Source organism: Amblyomma americanum, chromosome 1 (assembly GCF_052857255.1).
Source record: "Amblyomma americanum isolate KBUSLIRL-KWMA chromosome 1, ASM5285725v1, whole genome shotgun sequence".
Taxonomy (NCBI): Eukaryota; Metazoa; Arthropoda; class Arachnida; order Ixodida; family Ixodidae; genus Amblyomma; species Amblyomma americanum.
This window is the reverse complement of record NC_135497.1, coordinates 42,027,343-42,045,972: the sequence shown is the minus strand read 5'-3', so window position 1 is coordinate 42,045,972 and position 18,630 is coordinate 42,027,343. Positions and strand designations below refer to the sequence as shown.

General features: G+C 46.1%; 1 pseudogene; it reads right to left on the bottom strand.

The window, feature by feature from the left end:
* The window catches only part of LOC144128183 (uncharacterized), a 44,748-nt pseudogene that overhangs the window by 21,363 nt on the left and 4,755 nt on the right, over positions 1-18,630 (bottom strand).

Here is an 18,630-nt window from a genome sequence, read left to right as displayed (position 1 = left end):
CCGAGGGTACTGTTGCAGCGAAATTTTTCATAGGCGGCGGCACGTGGCCTTATCTATTTGCTTGCTAAGCGCTCGTTTGGGGCACATGCCAAGCTCGAACAAATAAGTTTGTTTTTCACACTGTCAGCGCCCTTTTCGAGTGCCGCCGCCAGTAAGTGACAACATATTGCGCTACTACACCTTAGAGGTAATGGCGTCATCGAACCCGGCCCCATTTCCTTTCGTATGTCAACGAATACCCTTGGATGTTGTGGTGCCGCATATCAACTTAATCTCTTCAAGGATTCAAGCGAGAGCGTTGGTTTTTTAAAGCGAAAGCATTTCTGGCCTATTCAAGCAAAGGTCATCGGCGCCGCAATTTGACCTTGCAGTGGAGGAACGGTGGAGGTTTGGCATCCACGTGACATACCACGTGTCACTCGCCGCTGCCGTGCCGACCACCACCTTGGCAGTTGTGGCCACGTGACAAACCACGTGACTCGCCGTTTGCTGGAAAAAGGAGCCGGCGCCGCTCTCGTAGCATTCGCATTGCAGTTCTCGCTATGGACGGAGTAGGCCGGAGCCGTCTATGTCGTCGAGACGACTTCGCTAAACCACGCCTAGCTGAGCTAAACTGCAGCCATTTTCTTCAGCGGTCTTGCTACAAGAGTTCACAAGGACACCTATACGATGGGTTGGCGGGCCCTTTGGCGTGTGGATTTCAACGTCTCGAAGGTGCACGCGATCAATGCCTGCGATCAATGTCGACCATGGGCGCTATTTTAGCGTGCATCAACATCGCGCAGTACGCGGTAGAGCACTGTATGTTTCGCAGAGAATATTTCGCAGGAAGGTTTGTCTTGTTTTTTCAGCAAAAAGGTGCGTATAAAGTGTGTGTGTGTGTGTGTGTGTGTGTGTGTGTGTGTGTGTGTGTGTGTGTCCAATGCGTGGACGGCATAAAAACTTTTGTAAAGCGTTCTTTATGTCTGCATGATTTCGATTCTCCTAAAATTGGCTTCACAGAATGTAGTTCTTTACCTGCTCTTCCCATGTAACCTGTCACTTATTTCTCAGTTTACTCTGAATTAACTTTGAACAATCCCTGTGTGGGATCTTGTTTTATTTGGCCAAATCGAGTTTGTACAGTGCATGCAACTGCTTTCTGGTTACCCTCAATTCCGACATGAATAGGGACGCGGCATGATTTATGTTTTTGTGTTGTGACTAAATATATTTCTTTATGGCGGTTTAACGTGTCAAAGCGACTCAGGCTATGAGGAACGCTATAGTGAAGGGCTCCGAAAATTTCGCCTTCATTGAAACTCAACCGCCGCGGCCGGGATGGAGCTCGCGTCTTTCGGGTCAGCAGCCGAGCGCCATAACCACTGAACCACAGCGGTTGCTAACTATATTATGTATAGTGTTTATTATTAAGGGTTCGGCACCATTTCTAGAGTGCAGTGCTGTCAGCATACCCAGGGAATCAGTTTATATTATGCTATTTTTGATCCTCTCTTACTATTCGCTGTACAACCACAAAGATGGCATAACACTCGGTAGTAAAAACAGATTCACACAGTGCCAGTCCCATCATTTTTTCACTTTTGCCTTAACCTACTGCACTTCCGAAATGCATTCTTCTTTTTGAGCCATCCGTATAATATTCTGTTTATTGTCATACTTTTCTTGCAGTGACAAGAATTCTTGTAGCATGTACTCTTTTGGCTTTTGCTTTTTAGTGTAAATGTGAAGTCACGTACTGCAAGGAGGCTGTACCATGACAGCAAATGGTCACGTCTTGGTGCAATGTTAGGCTGAGCATTAGTACAGCTAATTCTTCGCATTTGTCTTGTGGTTTGTTGTTGAATAGTTTTTTGGAGGGACACTTGGTGACAACGCGATGGCTGAGATGTTTCGGGAGAGAAGGGACATTTAGGACATCTGTGCATGTAAGAGCGACTCTTCGATCCTCTGGAGTGGGCTCAATGAGTGGGCACGGTAACAGTGACATCGGCATGCCTCCAATGCTTCGTTTCTTGACTGTGCAGGCTGTGCTGGCGCTCGGCATATCAACTCCGCCGGCTGCAGGCACTGACTCGACGTCTTCCCCTGGTCCAGTGGTTGCAAGTTCTGGGCTTCGGTTCGCCGACAAATTCAGCCTTTTACCCGGCCAGGATTTTCTGCTCATAAAATCCCTCGTCACACCCGTCCAGCGTCATCGACGATGGCATCGCCACTCACACCGGATTTAAAGCGACAACACGCTGGCTTTCCCTTCAGTGGGCACGGAAACAGTGACATCGGCATGCCTCCAATGCTTCGTTTCTTCACTGTGCAGGTTTGTGCGCACAATTCTTTGCACGCTAGGAAATTCGACGATCGCTGTTTACTTCTGTTCCCGTGCCCTCAGGTGCGCTTTGATGCTGCTTGTGAATGTTTTTCAATGATTTTCCTGCTTTTGCGCTCTGGCGACATTGATTCCAACCAGGGTCCTACGACTCGCTCCCTTGACATAGACAACCTGCCAGACAATCCATCTGAACAAATGAATGTTCTGTTTAAGCTGCTCAAGGATGTACATTCCCGTACGTTGCAAAGCTCAAAAGATCAGGTCGAATTAGCAGCCGATATAAACGACATTAGGAGTAGTCAGAAGAACATTGAATCAAAATTAGCTGGCATGTTCAAGAGGCTTGATGAAGTCGACGAAAAGGCAAAGAAATTCAACGACATGGGTCAAGAGCTTTCACCTTTAAAGAAATCTGTAGAAGACAAACGTATTCGAAATGATTTGCTGCAGTCTCGCCTTGATGAAGCAGAAGATAGATCGCGACGTGAAAATTTATATTTAGGGGTATACCCGATGCGGAAGAGACTTGGGCAGATACTGAATCTAAACTCCTGGAAGCCTTGACTAAGGTTGTCGAAGTATGCTTATGCTCCTTGAGTTCAATTCAACGTGCACATCGCCTCGGCATTTTTTCAGAAAAGAAATGTCGACCAATCATAGCTACATTTTTGGACGCTAAAACGAGACAAGATATTAACCCTTTGTAACCAATTTAAAACAAATAACATCGCTATCAGTGAAGATTTCTCACCTGCTACGCGCCAGGCTCGAAAAAAAACTTCTTGAATTCTGATCTAATCACGCTGGCCCCCGCTCTTTTAATATAAGATATAACAAGCTGCACATCAATAAAAAATGCTTCATGTATAACCCTACCAAGGACACGTTTGAAGAAATCGTGGCACGTGGCGAATCCTCTGCATTGGAATCGTCTGCATTGGATTCCATAGCTGGATCTTCTGCTGCACCGTAGGGTATCGCGAGTAGTGGACAGTTGTCATCGTCGATATCAGTTCTTTATACTAACCTCAGGAGCCTACTTAATAAGCATACTTCTTTATCTTCTGCCATAGACACATGCTCAGCTGACATTATAGCGCTAACGGAAACCTGGCTCCCAACGCATGTCTCAGATTCCGAAATCTTCCATAACGCTCATTGCTATTCGGTATATCGATGCGATAGAACAGCTAAGCGTGGCGGCGGTGCTTTACTTGCCATTTCCAAAGACATCTTCATTTATCCAAGTCTTCAGCGAACTAGAACTAATTTTTGCGTCAATAGTCAGAGGTCATCTTAAATTGGTTATTGGCGTCTGTTACCGTTCTCCTTCTTATTCGTCTACATTCACTAACGAACTTCACGGCGCTATAAATCTTGTTCTCGCACAATTTCCTTCGTCACCGCTTTTTCTACATGGGGACTTTAATTTCCCGACTATTTTATGGACTGCTCAGCCGCCTTCTTCATCTCCCTCTTCGCATCACGCTAAAGAATTCTTAGAACTATGCGCCACATTTTCGCTAACTCAGTTACAAAAGCCACTAGGACGGTAAATAACGCTTCGAACACTCTCGATCTAATTCTAGCAACTAATCCAGAGTTAGCTACTGACATAACATATATTCCACGCATAAACTATCACGTTCTGCTCAATTTTTGCATTAGTATACCACGTCCAAAAGTGAATAAAAAAAATCATTCTAGATTACAAACGCGCAAACTTTACCGCTATTAATGAACTGGGCACATATGTTGGTTACTTTATTGAAAACTCTACGCCGCCGCGGTGGCTGAGTGGTATTGCGCTCGGCTGCTGGCCCGAAAGACGCGGGTTCGATCCCGGCCACGGCGGTTCAATTTCGATGGAGGCGAAATTCTAGAGGCCCGTGTACTGTGCGATGTCAGTGCGCGTTAAAGAACCCCATGTGGTCGAAATTTCCAGAGACCTTCACTACGGCGTCTCTCATAGCCTGAGTCGCTTTGGGACGTTAAACCTATATAAACCAAACTTTATTGTAAACTCAGACTACTGCTCTGTCGAGGATAACTGGATATCATTCAAAACGAAGGTTCACGCACCAACTGATAAGTATATCCCGAAGCGCATCGCCACCTCTAATCCACAAGCACCATGGCACAACTCTCACCCCATACGATTACCTAACAAAAAGAAACGTCTATACCGCCGCGCGAAGCTTTCACCATCTAATGCGCGATGGGCGAAGTACAGGTCTGCTTCCGACGCTCACGTCAACGCGATTAAACTTACAAAGAACAAAGAATATGATGATTATGATTATGGATTTTTTATGGCGCAAGGGCAGCTATGGCCAAAGAGCGCCATGTCACAAGGTATTTTTTCTTTTTTCTCAAGGTGGGGTCAGAGACCCATTTCCCAAGCATTTCACCCTAAATAAGCCGAGCCTTCAGACCAGGGGAAAGCTTGTACCCATTGTATCACCGGTGGGTACCCGGCGGCACTGGGGATCGAACCCCGCACCTCCCGCATACGAGGCGGATGCTCAACGACTTGGCCACCGCTGCGGTGAACAAAGAATAACTTTTTGTCTGCCACATTACCAAATATTTTGAAAACGAATGTTAAAGATTTTGGCGAGTTATACACCCTGATAACGACCCATTAATTAGACTACAAGACGCCTCCGGTAAACTGATCTCCAATGATCTTTGTGCTTCCGTTCTGAATGACACATTCGGTGAAAGCTTTTCCTCCATTTCAAGCGTTAACCTTCCAATCATACCGCACCACAGGTTCTCGACAATGCCACCCATTACTGTCGATCCATCTGGTGTAGCCAAATTTTTAAATCTTTAAAAAATGATTCTTCACCTGGTTTCGATGCGATTAGCGCTTCCTAAAAAAATACTTGTGCTTATAGTTCAGTTATACTAACCAAACTTTTTCAACAGTCACTCGACACAGCAAGCCTTCCTAACGACTGGAAAATTGGGAAGGTGGTTCCACTTCACAAGTCCGGTGGTAAGCACTGTCCTCAAAACTTTCGTCCATTTCGCTCACCAGCACATGCTGCAAAGTAGTAGAAGATATCATTTTCAAAATTGTTGTTACCTTTCTCGATGAGAATTCATTTTTCACGCCTGCGCAAGATGGTTTCCGTCAAACGTAATCCGGTGAAACTCAATTACTTGCCTTTACTAATAAACTATACCGCATATTTGACAACTCATCTTGCGCTGACTGCATTTTTTTGGACTTTTCCAAAGCGTTTGATGAAGTATGGCATAAATTGCTACTACATAAACTGAGACATCTTAATCTAGATCCTAACGTCTTGCAATGGATTAAATCTTTCCTTCTAAACCGTTGGCAATTTCTGCATGATGATAACACTAATTCACCAATTGCTAACGTGCTATCTGGTGTTCCACAGGGATCGGTCTTTGGACCACTCCTATTGTTAATCTATATTAATGACCTTCCTTTTGCCATATCTTCTAACATTCACCTTTTTGCTGACGATTGTGTAATATTTCGGGAAATAAATAACGTCAACGATACTGACACTCTCCAGTCATACCTTAATTTGGCGTCAAACTGGTGCACTACATGGAATATGAAACTAAACACAAATAAATGTAAAGCTTTGCGTGTTTCCCGGACATCTAACGCTCTTACTTCATATTATCTTGATGGCAGTCCTCTTGATTGGGTAAAAACATATAAGTACTTGGGAACTCATATCACTCAAAACTTAACACGGTCTATTCATATTGACTACGTGATTAATAACGCGAACCGCAATGTTAGGCTACTTACGTCGCAATTTCTCTGCCGCTACCTCATGCCTTAAACTTCTACTCTATAAAACACTCATACGTCCTAAACTAGAATACGCACCATCAATGTGGGACCCTACGTATGCAAACCTCACATATTCCTTGGAATTAGTTCAAAATAAATCCGTTCGCTTCATTCTCTCAAATTACAACCGTACGGCAAGCATCACAGCCAAGAAATGTAACGTCTCACTCCCACCGTTATAATCTCGCCGCAAAATTGGTCGCCTAACACTATTTCACAAGCTATATCATCACGTTGCGCTTCACAACTATTTCATGTCACCCCCCGAATACATTTCACGTCGCATCGATCACCGCCTCAAGGTTGGCATTCCAACATGCCGCACCAAATCTTCTTTCCAGTCATATCTTCCCCGCACATTTGTGGAATGGAACCGCCTTCACCCCGATATGGCAGCCATTGCTGATAATAAAATCTTTCATGACGCTGTAGCTAATATTGTTTATTCTGAAGAAAGTTGATTGTGTGTTATATCTCCTTCTACTGTATTGTATACATTGTTTTTATACTATTTACGTTTGCTGGAAGTTTTTATTTGTTTTATTCTGGATCAAGCACGAAGCTGAGTCTAATGTTTATAACACTTTCGAAAGATTTCCCGAAACAGCTGATGAGGGCTATCAGCCTCTAACTGCTAGGACTTGCTGGTGGTTTTCTGGACTTAAGAAAAGCTACTATAACCGTTTTTTTCCACGCCTCAGGTACTTTCCCAGTTACCCATATTTTGTTAAAGAATTTCAACAGTGTCTCCACGGCAGCCTCGGTGAGTTGGGCAAGGAGAGCGTAATGCCCATTGTCTGGGCCTGGTGCAGTCTTTTTGCAAGATGATAGTATTCTACTCAATTCCTGCACTTTGATAACCTCGCTGTAGTCCTCATTCACGCCTGCTCCAGAGGGAAGCTTTTGTTTTTCTGTTTTTGCTTTGTGCTTTTGCAATGTGTTTGTGTAGTTGGACAAACTCGAGACATCAGCAATATATGTTCGTCCAATACAATGCCCTGTTCTTCTAATGATGTTTGAGTAGCGGGTGTTGTCGACAGCGGAAATGTGAAATTGGCATGGTCTCCTGTAAATTTCCGAACGTGTTAATAATTAATACTTAGTTTTCGGGAAAAGAAACGGCGCAGTATCTGTCTCATATATCGTTCGTCACCTGAACCGTGCCGTAAGCGAAGGGATAAAGGAGGGACTGAAAGAAGAAAAAAAGAACGTGTTCCCACTTTTTTTAGGGCATTGAACTGCTGATAGAGGACACATGTTTCTGGCAGGGACTTTTCTCTGCATTTCTTCTAAAACACCGCGCTCTGGCCTTGGCCCTCTTAAAGGTAAGCGAGTTCTCTGCAGTGGGATACCGACAGAGTGCGCCCCACTCTTTGTTTTGCGGTTTTTTTTGCCAATGTGCATTCTTATGTCATCATACTTTGTATTTCTGCTGTGCGAATCCTGTAGTTTGTGGGATAGCTATAGCCATCCCACAAACTACAGAACGCATTCTACATTCGCATAATGTTGCGGCCGATGTTATGCATGTAGCAACCCTTTGATTATTCCGTTTATGGTAAGGTCTTCACAATATTCCTTTCCCAGCGAGGCATTTGTAAAAACTGAACAATCGGTGAGGTGGATTTTCCAGCGCGGTAGTCTTCTCGGAATGATTGCAGTAGACGATGAGAGCCTGATGACAGTAGGTAGATGATCACTTCCTACGGTTCATTTAAAACATCCCATTTAAATCGTTAAAAAGAGATGGTGATGCGAAAGCTACATCGAGGAAGCTCATTTTTACCGAGCTTGGGAAATAATACGTGGCTTTTCCCGTATTTAAAAGATACATTATTTGCGACGATGAAACCCTCGATTATCTGGCCCATAGAAACAGTTTGCTTCCCCAAAACGTTTGCTTCCACAAAACCACACAATGGTTCCGGCAGTTCATCGATAAGGACTTCTATACCTTGGATTGTTAATTTCATATCTGGGAGAAGAAATACAGAACACATTGTTATTGTTTTGTAGCTGACGACACCTACAGCGACCACCTGAAGTTTTGAGTTAAAGTTGATTTCTTGCTCAGGGACGCAGCTTTGAATGGCAATTGCTACGCCTCCCGGGTGTCAGTTGCCTGCTCGCAATTGTGCCGAAAAGTTTTATAGTGTTTTAAGATATTCACATGTGGCGAACCAAGATTGGTCTCCCAATGTCAAAGCAACAGGAAACATTGACTCTTGAATATGTATTAAGTGACTGTAATTCGTCAGCAGTTCCATTGGACCATAAAAGCTATATTTGTGCTTTTGGGTAGGATTGGAAGGGAAGGGATCGATTTCATTCTTTTCTGGGCCCGCTATCGGGGCTCTGTCTCTGTACGTGGCGGTGGGGAGAGAGAGATGTGGGCTGCACGCATTAGCGCTGACAACGTAGTGGCAGACACGCGACACTCCACCAATATGCATCAGCTTTCATTTATGTGACCACCCTCTCGCCATCAACCATTTATTTAACCGCCACCACTCAGGGCAGGTGCACTGCCTATCCAGTGTGCGGAACGCACTCAACGGTATACAGACGCCAAGCCGCGTCTACTTACCCGATATACACCCTAGCTTTCGCTCTCTAACTTGATTCAGCTGTAGTTGAACCGCAGCTCATTTTTTTTTCTGCTTCATTTTTAGCAAATATCTCGCGTACTCGCTAAATGAGTGCTTGAAGATCATAGTACGGCACTGAACATTTACCGCTTAAGCGCGAAATTAGCCCACGAATGCACCGATGAGCACGACTGCACTCCAGTACTCTTTTTCACATCGCTGGTTACAAACTGCGAGGGCTAGTGTGCATGACATAAAATGCATGCTGCGCATTCGTTATCTTAAACAATCGCATTTTTGGTCCGGTTGCACCTTTGCTCCTGTACACAATGCGACAACTCTGTGGGAAGAGCTGATATGCGACCGCGCGCCTGGGAAACACTTGGTAGCCGGGCTGCTGATATCGTGTAGGACTGGCGATTCTCGCTAATCGTCCAGGCTTCCTCTGATGAGACGAATACTTCATTTTGAATAAGTTTATCCAGAAGCATGTTCGCTGACAGTTCGCATTCATTGAAGCCGCCTTATTTGTTACCCACAAGCGACGCCGACGGCTGCTGCTGGCTGCCTATATATATATATCAATGCGCGACACTCTATAGGTCCCACCGGTGCTTCCCGCTCATTGTATGTGTGTCCTGTAATGTAAGCGAGTCGATTTCAGGTCACCGTTTTCTAAACTACACTCTTTGTTCCTTTCTGTTTGCTAAAACGCGGGAATTCGCTGTCCACAATGGCCAAAATTCCACACGAACCCTGCGGACGCATTAAGCCTATTGTGGAAGGCGGTTGTCGTCACTTGAATGGCGCGGCAACGAAATTCATGGACGAATGAAAATTTGCAGTTTAGCAGTTTTCGAGGGGTGTGTTGCACGTCCATGTATAAATTCGGTGTATAGAGAGCCAGGCATTAAAGTTGAAAGTTGGCGCTTGTGTGCGTGTGCTTTCTTTCATTCGTCCACGACTTTCCCTGCCGCGCCATTCCTCCCAGAGCATGCATGTCACTTGGAAAGTGAGAGTAGTTGTTCTCATGTGCGCATTATTTTTTAGTTGCTGATGATTTAAAACAAGTTTTGTTTAAAAGCCACAATCAAGAAAATTAGACGAAGATTTTAAGACCTTTTAAATCCTCAAAGCATTTTTTTAACATCGGAGCACTGCTGTTGGAAATACACACTCGCCATACCAGACCAAGAGGTGCCAGTTCGCCAAACTCACTACGGGAAAAGTGCGTTCTGCAGCAAGTGTCACTAAAGCTCATCAGGTGACACTGCGCGAATGTCACTTTAGGCGAATGCCACTCGTTGAAAGTGACACTAAATGCGCCAATGTTACAGGGGTATTAGACTGATAGTAACGGCTGGCAAACCCCCCTGAAGAGGAACTTTTCTAACAACGCGAGGCTATGCTCATATAAAACGACGCAATCTGCTGGTAACAAACCGCGCGTCGAAAATCGAGCCTCAAATGTACGCCATGACGGGGCCGCTGGTGTGGTAGCCGCTCACGCATAGTAATTTGAACGAGCGCGGCTGTTTTATCTGCAACATTGGCTAATTTGCATCGCTTTGACCGGCTCTATTGTCTAACATTCTTTGTTGGCTTGTTTTCGAGCAAGAAATTCAGGCAGGAGAAAAGAAACACACTCAACTGTAGCTGCGGCACAATCCCATGAGTCCCCAATGTAGGCGCAGTCACGGGGGTGAATGTCACGGTATCCCCGATGAGTGAGGGCTCAGATGTTCCAGGCAAAGAAGAGAGGGGCGTCACAAGTACGGTCGCTGCCGAATCCTGCAGTAATACGAAAAGAAATGTTGAAATACTTGAATAATGACGACTGGGTTTAAACTTGGGAGGTTGAGGCATGGTTGGTAATTTGACTTCAACAAAAACGTGGGGAAAATATGCGCCTCAATATTCAGGAGTGCAAACTAAGGTCGAGTTGTCAGTGGAGTTCCAACCAAACGCCGATGTTTGCGGTTCTGCCTGTATAGGCAGCGTCCCTTTCGTTTATAAACAACTTGCAGTCCATTCGGTCAACCTAGTGAGGTAAATACCGTATTTATTCCAATCTAGCTCGGCCTCGATTCTAAGCTGACGCACGAAAGTTGAAGGCCAAATAAAAAAAATTTTCCCCGAATGTCAGCCGGCGGAAAAAAGCAATTGAGAAGGACAGCAGGCGAGCGGCATTTATTGCATAGGAACCTGCTCCCGCTCACTCGCCCTGGCCATCGCGAACCTCCTTATCCCGGTCCTTATTCTTACAGTGCACAATCTTCTGTGCCATCAAGCGCATTGGAAATGCTGCACTCTCGGAACAAGCGCGCAACCAAGCTGTCTGGGATGTCATCCCAAGCTGCAGCGATCCGGCTTATAGCTACAACTCCTAGCGACAGCTCTTGATGAGGCCTGTTGGAGTTAGCGAGTTAGTTACTGGTCCCGTGGAATGCCTCGCTATCTTACCAGCTCACCCGCTCTGGCCTGCAGCACCTCTGTGGTCACTGGTAGTGCCACTAACCTCCGAAATTTTACGAACTCTGCCAGTGCTGATTCCCCATCGGGATGGCGGCCTTTCTTAAGGCCCGTGAAAGCCCTCCTCGTTGCAGCGCAAGAAAAAGATTATCTCGAATACAAAAACAAAATTCTTATATCTAAGCCGACCTAAGAGTTTCATCTCGTGTATAAAAAGAATATAGGCCTATATTCGAATAAATACGGTAGGGCGTCGCTACATTTCCAGTGAAGCTAAAGCACGGGATACATCTCTGCCGTCGGCGCAAAATTTATTAAGAGTATGTGCATACGTATAACTGCAACCTCATTCATTTATTATGTGCCCCTCATTTTCATGAGCGGTCTTCGTCCGTCTCCTTGGTGCGCTGCACCTTGGGACTTGAAGCAGCCTTCCTGGCCCTCTCTACAGCACCCCGGCTTGCTTCTTTCAGGCCAACAGCGTGGAAGGGGTACAAGAAGAACGAGCTGTATTCTGCTTCTCAAGTATCCACCCATTTTCACTTAAAGCCGGTGGGACGATCACTCAAGTAACTTTAGTTTGTTAATTAACAACGCCTGTCCTTCGCATTGTGAACCGCTCGAAAAAGACGCAGAAAAAGAAAAGCGATTCCTGGTCCATGGCGTCGCCGAGTATAGGTGCAAACGTAAAATGCTTTTCAGAGATAGAGTAGCACATTCCAGGACAAGTAAAGGTAGGAACACACAAGCTCAAAAACGCGCGTCAAGCGGCTGGCGGCACCGTTCGCGGCGCGAAAGGAACGGCCATGCTGCGGCAAGAGTGCGCGGGAAAAGCGTCTTTTCAGGCCAAACCGTTCAAGGTCTCTCCTTCAAGGTGCGCGCGAGGCTCCGCTGCTGCTGCTGGAATGCAACTTTTGTAGAAGCCAAGAGGGGGCAGCACAGACGCTCCTCACGTGACCAAGCCGGGCGCTCCTGATTGGTCTCCCCGCTCCGCGGCACGCGGCAAGCCGCAGAAAATGGCTCCTCGACCCTTCCTCTGCGCGGCTATAGTCACTGGGTGCATTCCAATTCTCTAGACGTCCGACAAGACATCTAGTGACATGTCTATTAAGCCGTGTACATGTTCATATATTGGAACTTGTCTACTGCTAACGCCGCCTCGCGGCATATAAATCTAACTAAAGCTTATGAACAGTTATACAATAATTTTTCTGAAACTAAGGAATAACGGTAATTAAAAACGTGTTTTCAACACTTTGCACAGTTTTTCTGCCATAACTTTGCGCGTAAATCGGACTGGTGGCTGCGCCTATCGGTTAGTCTGCTTGTAGCAGACGGGGCCGCTCTCCGAAGACGACGCTGAAGACAGGCGATTATTCTTTTATTATTGACGCTAAACTGTACATGTTCCTCGCACGTGCTCCTCCAGACTGTTCTGTATACATACGAAAGAACACGAAAGAATAATCAATATAAGCGAAATGCGATACGGCTAACATACACTGCAATGGGAAAACGCAGGAGAACAGAGGCGTGCCATTAAACCTGCTGTCTTCCGTACATGTGTACTCGACGACGGCCAGAAACGTAGACAGCAGCGAGCTTTAATCCTGCAAAGACTAAAATCAATTCGCAACATGCCGGTGTGTTTGTTCTGAGACTGTAGAGATAAAAGAAAGAATGTACGCGAAAGAGTTGATGCAACTAATAGAGCAACAGAAAAACATTTGTTAACCGTCACGCCAGCCGTCTTAACGCCCGTCGAGGAACCCAACGACAGCGACGAGTATTAATCCCTAAAATCAAAGTGCTAATTAAGATCCGGCATCGTCAGATGCCGGATCACGTAAACAGACCACGTGAACAGACCTACAGCGTCCGCTGCTGTAGCAAAGCTCTCAACCGCACGATTCTCTCATGCGTGATTCACTCCTAGGAATCGCACGTCCACAAAGATTAATTAGCCACTAGTTTGCGTACCAAATAACAATGGAACGACTCACATTTTTCCTTTCCTATACTCCGGGTACAATTCGACGCCCTCAAGAGCACGACTCGCCCATCCACGTACATCAGCTCCGCCATCTTTAGACAGCAAGTTAGCCTGCATCGATGTAGACTTCGGCGAAGCAGTCATCTTATACGGCATCGTGAGAAATGGAACGCGTCCCAAGATGGCGGCTGTCCGGCTAGACGTCTAAGTTACCGTGTACTCGGAGGTATTGGAACGCACCCAGTGAAATAGAATATTGGGTAGTGTGGTCAACATGGAGGTGATCCGTGGTGCTCACAGCCGCGGCTCGGGGTGGCACCGCTGGGGTCGACAGGGCGCGGCGGCGTGTGGTGGCGCTGCACGCGTCTTCACTGGTAAAAACGAGTGGCAAATATGGCTGTCGTCGCAGTAAGCAAAGTAGCCACGCCGACGAATTGAATTATTATCGTGACATTCGCGTGGGTGTTAGCGAAATGGCTAAGCGGACCTTGAATTGAACTTTATTTCTGGCCTGTGCAGATATTTATTCATTCCTCAAAAGTTCACAAGGGACTTTGCATGAGGGAGATTATAAAGCACTGCACACAGAGGGGTTGTACAGCTTTTTACATTAATACTTAACGTCAATAGTAGTAGAATGTGGTGTAGCGGCATTTGATTCATGCCAGGGACAAACGCGGAATTAAGAGTGACAGCGGCAATAATTATTTTCTTTCACAAGGAGCCGAGACTTACAGAAAACACAGGGGTAGCTAGGAAAACGATAGGTAGAAGGAATTCGGCACGTAGACATATCCGCAAGCCAGTTAGACACAACAGTTACAGTCACTTCTTATATATTTGGGCAGCCATGCAGCCACTGCTGTTTGAAACAAATGAGGCAGATTTGTCACCACTGCATATATATATATATATATATATATATATATATATATATATATATATATATATATATATATATATATATATATATATATATATATATATATATATATATATATATATATATATAGATATATATATATATATATATATATATATATATACCTTTCACATATAAATGCAGACTAGTTACGAAATGAAACCTTATGATTAAGTTGTGACTTAGGGAGGTTTTCTGCGTGAACGGGGCAACCAACTTCCAGCTGCAGCCCACTTCTAACCACTTCCAACACATCAGGAATTCTTTCGGAATGCAATTTATTCCAGCTAAACCAATCTGTGAAGAAGTTTTAAAATTTCAACACAAAGCCATTAAGTTGCACCAATGGGTACTGCAGTCCTCCGTGGTCGCGGTATTTTGTCATCCTCGCAGAGAAAAAGTTTTCATCGGGAGACTGCCTTGTAAGCAAGGTTATGCACATTTGGTAATTTGTCTTCAGTACGCACTTCCGTGGAACATACCCTGCTCGGTAGAAAAAAAGTCTACAGTCACTTTTAGCTGCGTGCTCATTGTGGTCATACGCTGGCATACAAGCTGAATTCTGATCATGAGTGAAATTAATGTCTTGACACTGCATTTGAAGGCTGCTTATCTGGGCATGCTCCATAACATCTGTCTTCAAAGTCTAGCAGAAAATATATCACTGTCTCAGGATGATTACCTTCGATACTCATTTTATGAGCTATAGCCCATCAAATGAAAGGTGATTGCCTGTGATTAAATATTAGTTCAGTGTATGATACGTGTTGATTGCATCCTGGAAACTGCCTTACGATTCCGAACAGATTCTCAAGAGGATCTTGACTAAGCTTTGAAGTCAGATATCTGTACTTCCGCTTTTCTGTCAGGTATGCCAACAGTTGAAGTGTTCTGAAAATATTCAAAGAACAGCGGCTGTTGAGGCGCTCAGAAAACCACGACCACTTTTTACAAGCCTCTCACAATTGTCACAATTGTCACAATTGTCAAAAATGTCTTCATACGTGAACAAAAACGTGAAATGACCCCAAGAAGCGAGCAAACCAGCGCAAAACCGCACAACGAAACAACAACGAGACCCGCCGCGGTGGCTCAGTGGTTAGGACATTCGGCTACTGATCCGGAGTGTCCGGGTTCGAACCCGACCGCGGCGGCCGCGTTTCGATGGAGGCGAAACACTAAGGGCGCCCGAGTGTTGTGCGATGTCAGTCCACGTTTAAGATCCCCAGGTAGGTCACGTTGACGGCTCAGAAGGGAACACTGATAAGTGACGTTCCCTTACTTGTGGATCCGAACTCGAGCGCGAAATACTGCGACGGTGTGACAGCCTGCTCAAGATATGAGACACATTTAGCATGGCGCGTATCGCTACTGCTTGCCGCCTACCATCACCAGTCGCTCCTAGCGGGCTGGTTGGTCACGGCGAGCAAGGAGCGCGCGCAGTTGACAGGAACGTGGCGCCATCGGTCACCGCCGCCCGGTGATCCTCCACAAGCTGACAGTGCGCAATGCCTGCTAAATGTGAAAGGAACGCATCCTTCCTTGGGACCTAAACGAGCACTTATACAGTGCAATGGCTCGATCGGCTCGTCCGCAAAGCCGCTCTCAGATACATAGAGAATAGCCATAAGTGTGGAGTGATAGGTCGCAGGATGTTTACAGAGAGGCGCAAAGTCCTTCGATGCAAAAAGTAGCCAGAGCCTCTGGTGGTGTATTTTTGTTTTACTTGCTTTACAGTGCTTTATTTAGGGCAAACAAGTTGGTTTTGTTAATGCAATATAAAAAACAAAATCGGCAAAACGTATCTCTGGTTATTAACACAATTTGCAGTACATTTACTCTTTGTCCAATCATCCAGCTCCCGCTAAGTGATGTCATAGCCGCTGTTAAAAACCGCCACTGCATGGCGACACCGTCAGCGCCACTAATTTGTTTTTGCGAGCTAAATAAAATATTAAAAACCGGAGTATATGCGGCACGACCGATGCTAATATCATCACTATAACTCATTCTATGGAACCAAGAGGCTAAACAATGCACTGATTATTTGTTTCGGGGCCCCTTTAAGTGCTGCTAGCCTCACTCTTTGAATGGGTCTCGGCCAAGTTAGGTGCTTATGCCCACAAAATATTTCGAAACACGGAAGCAGGAAAAAGCGTATGTGCCTGGCAGTCTCTGCGCTGCCTTGCCGGGTCCGTACAGTGCACCCCTCAATGTCAGGCCTCACCTGTAGGCGGCAAAAAAAAAAACTAAGATTCAGTGTTCCAAACTCGCGGTCGAGAATAGACGTAAGCACGAAATGCTTTGCACTACCGGCGTAGCACATTCTAGAGACTGAACCTCGTTGCAAGACAAGGTCCCGTCTCGGCCGAACACAACTCTACCTCAGCGTCGCTCAGGCGGTGAGTGCCATGCAACCTCTCGTGCTAGGGCGCCTCGGTGGACAAGCGCCGCAGAGGCCGGGCGGACATCGATTCATACAGATACACCCTATCTTGCGCTGAGCCGTGGCGGCATTCTTCGGCGCTGCGTGGTTGAAAACCTGCACCTGGAGCTTGTGGTCTGAGCAGTGCGCCTCTTTTCGTAATTCGCGCGCCCGCCGGCAATGTGCCCCACCCTCACAGTTAAAAAACGAGTTCCACGCAGCGCCGAGGGAGTCCGCCACGGCTCGGCGCAAGATATATGGTGAATCTGTGTGAATCAACCTCCCCCTCAACCACCTCCCGCTCAACCTCCCCCGTCATACGCCTAATGAAAAACTATTACAGTTAGGAAATTACAACACCTTAGCGGAAATGATGGAAGCACCCTCACCGCACAATACGATAGACTATCAGGTCTGAAACGGGACGTTGTATCTTAAAAAAGGCAGAAATACAACATGAAGGAATCCGTACACACACCTTCCTAATTCCAAGACACATGCACGAACACTTAATAGTCTATCCTCTGCCCAAAAACACCCATCCACACTACGATACGGACAGAAGAAAGGCTAAGGCAGAAAAACTTCACGAAAGATTTTCAGTTCAGAAAGACACGGCGCATCTGGACGTGACAGAACATGCGGACAGAGACGCCTTTTCTCTGGCAGTTGTCGATCATCGAGGTTCTCCGCTCGCATAGGCGACAATCGATAAACGAAAATTTCTGGAGGAGGCCGAAGAAATTGCCATAGCTTTAGCCATTACCTCCACCACTGCCAAATACATGATCAGCGACTCTAAAACAGCAATTCAAAAATTTTCCAAAGGAAGGGACCACTCCGCAGCCATCAAATTATTACAACAAATCTCCAATACCATCCAGATCACATCGATCTGGTTCCCCGCCCATTCGTGCCATCCTGGAAACGGGGCGGCACACCAATTTGCCCGAGGAATCGTAGTTAACCGGGAGGTGCGCTACACCAAGCTCCGGTCTGCAAAGGATCGAGTGATGACCTACAAAGAAATTATTACCTACTACAAGAAAAAAAGACAATTCTTCCCAAAACAACGTAGAACTCTATGTAAAACACGAGTCAGCTGGTGGCAGCTCCAAACAGACACTTTAATCCGTACATGTACTCTATATGGTTCCCAGAGGAGTTTAGCCCCGTCTGTTTTCTCTGTGAACACCATAAGGCAGACACACCACACATCCTATACTCCTGTAATCAAGACAAGCCGTAGAACAGTCTGCAGCTCTCTACCCAATCGCTGTGGGAGGCCGCACTGCTCAGCTTCGGCCCGGAGGTTCAACACCGAGTCACAGAACGGGCCGAAGAGGTCGCCGAACGACATCGTCACACAGCCACCTGGCGTCCGGCCTAGAAGAGGAGCCCACCGCGGGGAGGGGAACGTCCCCCCAAACCGCGCCTAAGACCTCCTCTTTAATAAAGTTTACCTCCTCCACAGGCTCCATGGTGTCGAACCGGAACCGAAACCTTTTTTTTGCCCGGAACCGGAACTAAACCGAACTCATTTTTTTTCGCCCTCTTGGAACTGAACCCGAACAGGAACGATTCAAAGGAACCGTGCCGAACAGGTTCGGGACTCTGTTTAGCCTCACTTTTGCAACCCGGCATACTTCACTTTTTCAGACAAATTGAGATGTGCTAGCGCGTAGTTTTACCTACCGAAGGCTGTCTTCGCTAGACAGTGCAAAAATGGGGCCCAATCTATGTGTCAACAAAACTGAAGGAAATAACGGCCTTAGGGGCGTTGGAGCATGATGAAATGAACGGCGACGCATCAAGGACACTAACATGTGTGCGCATGTGGTGTCGCTTTCTTGTTCGTGCCCTTGCTGCGCTGCCGCTCATTTCAATAAAACTGAAGGAAGCCCGGTGTCTAGAAAGAAGCGTGAATTGCTGGGCGAATTGGTACATGCTCAAGAGGAAAAAATAATTGGCAGTGGCTTAGCCCAGCAATGCCAGGATATACGTAGCGAGAGCTTTAGTTTTACGCTGGTCACGCATGTTGTCGAGTTTGTTGT